This window comes from Acanthisitta chloris, unplaced genomic scaffold, assembly GCF_000695815.1.
Source record: "Acanthisitta chloris isolate BGI_N310 unplaced genomic scaffold, ASM69581v1 scaffold1041, whole genome shotgun sequence".
NCBI classification, from domain to species: Eukaryota; Metazoa; Chordata; class Aves; order Passeriformes; family Acanthisittidae; genus Acanthisitta; species Acanthisitta chloris.
The window spans coordinates 376-10,222 of record NW_008655238.1 but is presented as its reverse complement, the minus strand read 5'-3'; the positions used below and the strand labels follow the sequence as shown (position 1 = coordinate 10,222).

Below are 9,847 nucleotides of genomic sequence, written 5' to 3'. Positions count from 1 at the left end.
CCCACCTCTGAGCAGACACCCCAAGGACTAAACAAAACAGAGACATGACTACCCTTCAGGAGTTCTGTCCAGGTTAAGCCAGAAGTCAAGCACTTGGATGTGGTCTGCAACAAAATTTACACCTTAATTTATTAATCTGAGAAGTCTGCCCAGTAATTCAACAGACATGGATGGCTCACAACACAGCTCACAAAAAGCAACTTCTTTGCACTGCTTGACTTAAGTCTCAACAGGTTACACACCCACTGCATCTGCCAAGTCCCCTGGGAAGTTCCACAGAGATTCATCTGGTTGTGCTTTATAGTGCAGTCTGCAATTTAAGTAGCAGCTCATATGCCAAAACAGTTGGACAACCTTATGTATTTTTTCAGCAGTTTGTATCTTTTGAACCCCACTACATTAATATTTTAATAATACTATTACAATCTTAGAGTAAATGATCTCCACATGAACAAGGAATTCTCACATAAATCCCATGACGGAAAAGATGCAACACCCAACAACATGCTACCTCATTTCTTTGTCCTTAATCACTGATCTCAAAACCCAAAATACATCCAAGTCTCTGCAATGGAAAGCTTACATCAAAATCTGGCAGTTTTTTTAGCGTTTTGGGGTGGTTTTTCTATTACTGATTTATTTTCTTGCTTGATTTGTTTCATTTGTTTTTTAAATAAATTCAAAAAGCTTACATTCTGAAACCACACCGTAACCAGTAGTTATCACTGTATATATACATATATATGTATGTGTATATATATACAAATATAAACATATATAAAAACTATCTGCTACTCATGTCTCAAAGTATCTTCATAAAACTTTCTTGACAGGTGATGGACTTTACAATTACAGACACACACACACATGTGCCTATAAATTGGGAAATTTAAGAGGACTCAGCTGCATCTGGACAAGTCTGCAAGGTCAGCATATGCCACAGGAACTCTAAGAATCTGTAGTGTGGTTCACCCTCTAGGGTTTTACTGGGGAGTGAATGCTTTAGATTACTGCTGTAACTACAGAGTAAACTACCCATAAATCAGAGAGAAGAATCAGAACTGCACTGAAATCTTCCCATGTATTGTGGCACAGCTAAAGGAAAACAAATTTTAACCATTCAGTTAAAGCAAGTCCTAAGGTTAAAAATAACAATTATTTACTCACAAAAGCATTTAGCAGATATCAAGCAGATGCACTGCAAAAGAATCAGTGCTCTCTACCTTCAGCCACATTAATGACTGCTGATATTTACTGAGGCAGATACTTGAGGTATTCTTTATGTGGGCCAAATAAAAGCTGAAGAAAATTGAAAACAAACATGTTTGTGTGCACATGTATCTGTGTGTTATCAACACAGGAGTAATGGCAAAAACCTCTTAACGAGACCCAACAAAGCTATCAAACAATGCCTTAAGGGGAAAAGCAGTCCTTGCCAAACCTGAGCCTGCAGTGTCAGCAGTTTATTTATATAGAAAACAACCCTCCCTCACACATCACACAAATAATTGTACTCTCCAATGCTGAATTTCCTCACATAATACAGTAGGGTGACATTTTAATGAAAATCTTCTACAAAGATACCAACTAACCCTGTGCAGAGACAATTTTTTATTCAGCTGTGGAGTTAAAAGTTGAAATTAGCCTTTATATCTAAAGTAGGCTGACAACAAGTAATCCTCAGCATCCGGAAGCAGTTCCACATCTCTTCAGAACCACGGGCCAGCAGTATCTGCTACTGCATATTCCTGACATCAGCCTCCAAACACAGGTCCTTTCATCACATACAGAGTGACAAGACTTCAAATTCCTAGCAGGCATCTCATCTACTTAGCAAAATCTCCAGATACAGCTGTTAAGTATTGTAACTATCTACCTTTTGCATTAATGATTTTAACTTCTATGGTAGAAAGATACAGAATATTTTACCCTTCTGGAGACAAAAGAAATGAAATTCTGGGAAAAAAAAAAAGAAGTTTTCAGTAGATTTACATTTCTGCAGATGAAGACTTGCTATTCTCAGTGGGAAACCAAACCAAACAACTTCTGAAGCAAAAACTCTACAGCAACTACCTGTAAATCACTAAGTAAATTGAACAAAGTAACAATTCAAAGGATACTTGAAATCAAAATGTAATTTCCTTCCCCTCAGTCCAGAGCTATTTCAGATCTTCTACTGATTTGAAACAAAATAAATTTTAACAGAAAGATAGCTTTTTTTCTGTACAGCAAATGCTGCTTATATTGAACACATTTTTTCTTTTAAAAAGGAGAATTATTCTTATTAACAGAGAACCACTGCTTAGATTTTATATGCTCACTTTACCCTATGCAAACAAGTCTTTTGACTACTGCAGTTAGTCTAGCTGACAGAGAAATGACCTTCCCAAACCACAGAGAGTAACCTTGAAAGGGTTATTTTTGGTCTGAGTAGTTTTCTATATTCTAAACCAGAAGGGAACATCAAGAAGTTTTTTTGAGTACCTTACAGCATTGCAAAACTCTAGCTGTTACAGGACAGTACCCCCACTTTCTTCTTCCCTTTGTTAACATTACATACAGTCATCAATAACTTCTCCCAAGACTGTTCATGCACTGGTACTGAAAAGAACTAAGTTAAGAAATCACTGTTACTAAATATCTGGTTTTATGGGCGCTTGACAACCCCATTACAAAGTAAGTATACTCAGTAGTACTTTGAACACAGTCCAGAACAGCAGCACTATTACTATGTTAGTCTAGGTAAACATTTGGACATCTTTTATTTATACTAAGCACTGCTTCAGAGAAAGCACAGCAATATTGTATCTTTTAATGGTACCAAACAGGAGCAAGCAGATCTGCAACTGCATTTCAGAACCTTCTTTGCAGTTGTATGCAGTGAGAAGCATTTGGCATTTGAAGTTCACAGCTTTTAAAACTTCTACGACTAAAATTATTTCCCCATCTTCTAATACTAGATCTGTGCAGAGGGGGGAAAAATATCACAAAACCAAACAAACTCCCTGTGCACTCATCTTGGATGCTGAGACGGCTGATGTCAGCTATTAAGACTGATGGTCTTTGACAGAAAAATCCTCCAAGTAGCTTTTGGGGAATAGCTGTATTTCATCTATGGATTTAAACTATGGAAACAAAAGAAGCTTTAGGACGAATTAAACTGAACTTAATTTTGCTGTGTTGCAAATTCTTCTATTAAAAATCCAATCATTTCAAAATAATTATTCACAACTAGAGCATCTTTGTTTAATATCTTCAATATTGCTAATTTGCAGGTAAGTTTGGAGTAAAATGCAAAGGAAATAAAAATCTGTGCCTAGATCTTATCTAGGCATTATTTTATAGATGGTCATTGGTATGTGAAGTTCCTCGCCCACTGTGATGTGGTAACTGAGCCCCTAAGAAAAAATTAATTTCCCTGGTGTACAATTCAGTGCCATATCCTAGTTGGCAACAGTGGCTTCCTTAGTGTGTGACTGTTACCAGTTACTAGAGCCCTTCACACAGAAGGTTGCAAACCTTGGAGCAGGATTAGGACAGGTGTGAACTTAAAGCTTTCAGCCCAGAGCAGCAACTATCAAGCCAAACGTAGTGCTTCTTGCATGCCATGCACAAAGCCATGCACTCTTGTGGGAATAGCAGTCCCTATCTGCCCTGGACAAATGAGCTGCTGAAAAGGTCTGTTCACTTATCTTCAGAGTCTGAAACAAGATGCCACTACTAAGCTGTGTATTAACCTGTAATTGAGAAACACTCTGGGATAGAAACCAGATCCAATAGCCTCCAATCCACCCTCTTCTGAGAGAGGGTCCTGAAGTCAGAGACTGATCTTTAAACTATTAATTCATACTCAGTTGAAGTTTTGTTGGGAAAGCTCCTGATGAGAAGGAAATGGAAATTAAAATCTTCCATAATAGGCAGTTTTATGCCAAAAGACTGAACAAAATGACCTCAAGAAGAGATTTGCTAACTTGAGGCAATTTTTGATCATGTTTAATGTATTGCCAGCTGCCAGGAAATCAATATTCCTCTAATCAAGCATAGAAACTTTCTATGTTTTTCAGAATTCAGAGGAAAGAATGAGTTCTACATGAATTGTGTTTAACAAATGGTGGTTAAATACAGTATATATTGTTTTCTAATATGAATGCAAGTTTAGTCTTCCCTCTCTACAGCTTTGGATGTCAAGGAATACTTTCTAGTCTGTTAGTTTATATAAAGTGGTATAAGAACATAAGAATTGAGGGTGGTGAGGCACTGGAACAGGTTGCCCAGTGAAGCTGTGGATGCCTCATCCCTGGAAGTGTTCAAGGCCAGGTTGGATGGGGCTTTGAACAACCTGGGCTAGTGAAACTTGTCCCTGCCCATGGCAGGGGAGTTGGAACTAGATGATCTTTAAGGACCTTTCCAACCTAAATCATTCTAAGATTCTAGAACTCTATACAAAGTCGTGGAGTGTAACAAAAATTGTAAAAGCTAGGTCAGCAGAAGGCTTCTCTTTTCTGGAATTTCTCTCTGAAAATGTACACAGCAAAGAGGAATTTATTCAATTCTCATTTCAGTAAAGTATCAAAGTAATTTGCTTTATAAACAGCATCAACAAGTGATTACAACTGCTTAGAGATGCCCATTGACACATTCAATCATCATAATGGATCAGTTTCAGACTGCGATGACTCTAGGTTGCAAATGCAACTTTAGAGAAACCTTATCTTTTATCTTGATAAGTAGAGATAATTTCCTCACACCTTTAAAAGCAATCCATACCTGTATTAATAATATTCATACTGTGCATGGACAATAAAAGGGTTTTGGACAAACATACCCTCCTCAGATTCCACAGATGGAAAGGGTGACCCACCTTTACCAGAAGGCCACTGACCAACTGACTACATTCTGCCCAAACAGAAGGAAGCAAAACAAATCACAAACGTGCAAGTGAACAACTGGAAGCTGCTCTGCTCCAAGATTTCAAAGAAAAGATAATTCAGATGCTGACTTATTCTTCTACTTACTTTTATCCCCCCATTCCTGCCCCTATCCCATGGTAGGAGACAAGATTTGTTGAGTAGAGAAAGAGAGCCAAGGACATTCAAGAAGAAGAATATACATGACAGTTCAGAAACAAATTCTTTGGTAGTCACACACTACTGCTACCACAGGTCAATGTTAGCTTATAAGCAGCAGCGTTAGAATATCTGGAGGAGGTTAATTACCATGGCAAAATAAACAGCATACAAAGGATGAACCAAGTGATTTAATTGCTCCTTTTCTTTTGCCATTTGAACCAGTTATTTATAATAGGATATTGAAAACTGGAATTCAAACTATTTTACAAGCTAGCAATAAGAAAGTAAGGAGGACACTGAGATCTGAAACATCCACCACGTGCCAATCCTGAAAGGTATTCCATCTTTAAGATGGTTTCTTTGTGGGGGTGGGAGAAGTCAAAACCAACATTTAGAAAAAAAAATCTGTAAATTAAACTGATTTCTTTCTGTGTTGGTCAATCACCTGGTATTACAGAGTATCATCCAGGAGAAGGCTGTGATTTGCATCCTAAGCAAAACTGTGAAAACTGAACAGGGATCTGGTACACTGAATTTTTGTAATCAAGAATGACAGTGATTGCCACTCCTAAAACCATAGTTATAGCTGATTACAAATTTATAACCATACTGGATATAAAAGCATTTGTCAGAAGCACAAATCATGCTCAGGCATGGAACTTTTCTTATTTAAGTATAAATATGTATGCTTGGTCAGTTTAGGGATGTCATGAATATGGTGACAATCTCAAAACTTTTGGGGCTGTCATGCTACCCAAACAAATTAGCACATTTTTACTGTGCTCACAACCTGCTTTGCCTTGTTCTATTTATCAGATTTTTTCAACTGGCTGGAACCACAGGGACTGTACTTTCAGGAGGGAAATACCTGCTTGCAGAACGTTCCATGCTTGTTATGGACTTCACCATTAGAAAACTTCATGGGTCAAAAAGCGTAAAGACAACTAGTGACTTCATCAATTAACACAACACACCACTCCACAAAAACTACAGAAACAACTTCTCACCTGGGAATCTGTTACCCTGCCAATGCCTTCTCACTCCAGTTTAAAAGACATAAAGGGGGGGGAAAAAGTCAGTTCAAACCTGTAATTTCTCTAGAAAACAAGTGTGAGGGAGACAGAAGGAAATAAAGCAAGTCAGGAAAGGCCTGACTAGCCACATTTCATCACAGGCAAACTGTCTCAGCTGCTCAAGAGACTACCCAAGCAATATACACATTGCACTCATACATACTCAAGACCCCCTGCAATTGCCAGAGATTTGCCTTTGTTCAGGTTCCCCTTTCCTGTCTCTCAACTTTTAAAAGACACTTCAAAGAAGATCAAAAAGCTTGAAAGAAGTGTAGTTGTTTAGTCTGTAGAAGAGAAGATAAATGGGAGACCTGGTCACATTCTTCAAACACAAAGCAAGTTGGTATAAGAATGGGACTAAACTATTCACCAGGTCTGACACAGACATGAGAAAGAAAGTAAGATTTAAGTTCTGGAAAACTTTCAAATAAGAGACTGAACAGGCTGCCTTTGGAGGCTGTGGAATATCCAGCACTGGAAGGCTTTAAAAAACAGGTTAGGCAAACATCTGTCAGAAGTGTTTATAATATAATAGATGAGAATTAATGAGATTGTTTGCTCCTCTTCTGCTAAGGTCTTTTCATTATATCCAGAGTTACAAACCCAATATTTCCTTCTTTTGTATCCCTGTGTTTTATTTAACTTCAAAAAACATGAAGCAAAACCAACACTTCTGTGATATTTCCACATATTCAGTGTGTTTGTCTGGGACAACAAAAAACCCACAAAGATTTGCTAACTGCAAAATCACAAATAAACCACCTGTGATGTAAAACACCAATGTATTAAATTTACACTCACTCTGGATAAATTGACCTTTAACATCATGACACAGAACTGTATTTTCTTGTTCTCCAAGAGAAAAAATGGTGAAGACTTCAACTGGAGACTTACCAATCTGCAGTCATAAGATCTTCCTTAAAGGATTTTTTTTTTAAGGAAAGCACTTTTTCCCAAGCACAAAAAAACCCCAACTTTATATATTGAAAAATAATTGAATAAAGAAAGCAGAAGGCTGCTTTGAGAAGCATCCAAATCTCTTTTAAACTATATTAAATTATGAGTACATTTCCCCCCCATACTGTTTAATACTAATGTAACCATGGAAATGAAAAAATAAACATTGATTTCCCCTTCACTCCCATTATGACAGAAAATCTTGATTCTTGGTAAAAGTAAGAACCATACCAGAAACTCTTTAGAAGAATAAATGGGTTTCTGGGGGGCTTTGCTGGGCTGACACCATATAACTCACATCACTACAAGCAACCAGAGATGCTCTTTGCTTTGCTCACATCTGATGTTCCTAGCAGCTGTCCTTTATGCTGACCCTTCAGTTTTATCTATGCTGTCTGGCATTTAACCTTCTTTAGGCTTTAGGAAACACTCCCTTAGAAGAGACAAACATGAATGACTACATTCACATGACAGCTGTGACATACAGCAATCAAATCATAATCAGAAAAGTTAACAAATAGCATGGTCTATACCAGATTTGCCTTACAGCACACTTGATCAATCCTTCTTATGACAACTGCCTTGCATTATTTTTATTATAGAGGGATTTCCCAAGTATACTTATGGCACTTCTGAAGGAGGTGGGACTTGTAGGCACCCAAGAACTCAATTTTTATTTTCACTCTTGGTCTAGACAAGTCTTGGATAACACTGATCTCCTATTTTGCATCTCAATATGTGTTTTTTCTTGCCAATTCAAGATCCACCCTTCAGTCTGATGTCAAGGTATCTCTGCTGGTTCTTAATGCATTTTCAGAAATGAACAGAGTAACATGACATCCACAAAACTATTAATTCTACTTGAATGGGGAAGGGGCAGTGAAACTGAAAAACTTGTAATTTTCTCATTTGATTCTACTGCCAGTTGGTAAATTTACACAAAACAGCAACTTCAGAAGTGATTTATTGGTTCAGAAAGAAAACACAAATCACTACAGATTATTATTATCTTATGTTATCTCTTACTATCTCATAATTCAAACTAGCACAGTTCAATAGTATAAAATGTCCAGTATAGTTTAAGTATAGAAATACTTTGAGGCATTCTCACAGTATTTCCAGAAACTGCTTTTAAAAGCTTCGTGCAAACTGAGCATATTGTATCTCAATAGATTATAAACCAATATAAAAATCAAAGTTTTGAACTTTCTCGACTTTAGTCCTAATTTAAGAAACAAGAACACACACCCAACCCCCAAAGTCACAACCAACTAGGTCTATGGAACAAAACCAAATAAAAGATTAGGAGATTACTGAACTGATCGAACTATTGTGATGATGTGTCACTTTAAAGAATTCAGTACTCAAGCATATAGCATGAAATTTTAGTGATAAACATTACAGTTAAGTATATATACTTGAACAGCCTCTAAAACCCTGTCCTTCAAGAATGTGATTTTCCAAAGGATATTAAGCAGGCAACTTTAGAATGAACTAAAAGAAGGAAAAAGGAGGAATGCCACCAGTACACATCACATGATGGAGCATTATTCACATGATACTTTATAGTTCTCTTTTCAGGAAAACATTATATTATTAAACTTCCAGGTCAGTAGAAAGTCAAAGACTGGTAGACTACAATCTATGGATTTTTGGTTTTCAAAATTACTTTTAAGAAAATGCCATGAATTGATTGACAGGATTTTGCAAAGCATAAGAAGTCCTAGGGGTTGCTTGCTTCCCCCCATTGCGGCAAATTAACTTCATTACTGGCCTTCTTGGATAACATCGCTAATTGAAATAACAACAATGTATTAAATACACTTCAGTCAAGTATTTTTAGGAGAAAAGCCATTACAAAACACATTTCCTAAATGAAAAGGATGAAGAGATATCCATGGGCTGCTTAGTTCTCCTTCATTAAAGAGGCCCTGAATTAGCCCACCATGGTTAAATTCATACTAAATTAGAGACAGAACAATGTCAAAGCAACTTCATCATACCTTCCTGCATTAAATTTTTATTTTTTTCAGACTGTTTTCCCACTCAAATAACCCTCATTATCAGAAGCATTGAGTCTTCAAGGCTCTAGGCAACTCAAGAATCCTGTTACTTCCAATGTGATGCACTATTTCCAGATTTGCACAAATGTTTTCAGGAAATAACCTCTTCCATTTGATACCATTCTCTCCACATGGTCCACTGCTTTCAGTCTGGAGAGGGAGAATTAATTTCCTCCTCCATTTACATTTAAAGGTGTAAAAGAAACAAACACACCTATAACAATATATGGAAAATATGCACAAGTGTCATAATTACAACTGGAAAAAGAAAATCCAGAGCACGAATTTGCTAAAGACAGTTTAGCAATCATTTTGACTTAAATCACTCTACCTTCAACACCTTGCACCGTCAGGATTCAGTGCTGCTAGAACATCAGAGCAACTCACAAACATATTGCTTTAAATTATTTAAAGTCATAATTACTGAAACAAGAATATATTGCTAACTTACAACAGGGTGAAGCAGATACATTATAATGAAACTGCATTGATAAGCAATGACCTTTGAGCAAAAAAAACCCACCACAAAACCCCAAACAAACAAAACCCCCCAAAAAACCCCAAACCTACACATCCAAAAAAAGCCCCCAAAAAACCAATCAAACAAAAAATATTCAAAACCCCAAAACTAAAAACACCACTTTACCTACCATTTGTCAAAGTTCATTCTGTTATTCATCTCTAA

The 9,847-nt window shown here is 36.8% G+C and overlaps 1 protein-coding gene across 1 annotated transcript in view; it reads right to left on the bottom strand.

Annotated features, from left to right (window-relative positions):
- LOC103810879 (aminoacyl tRNA synthase complex-interacting multifunctional protein 1-like) overlaps positions 1–3,519 on the bottom strand; it is a gene marked incomplete at its 3' end in the record, with an annotated part of 13,592 nt that extends 10,073 nt beyond the window's left edge. Inside the window, exon 1 of the mRNA XM_009083803.1 lies at positions 3,374–3,519. The remainder of the gene's footprint in view (positions 1–3,373) is intronic.
- Positions 3,520–9,847: the final 6,328 nt, after the last annotated feature.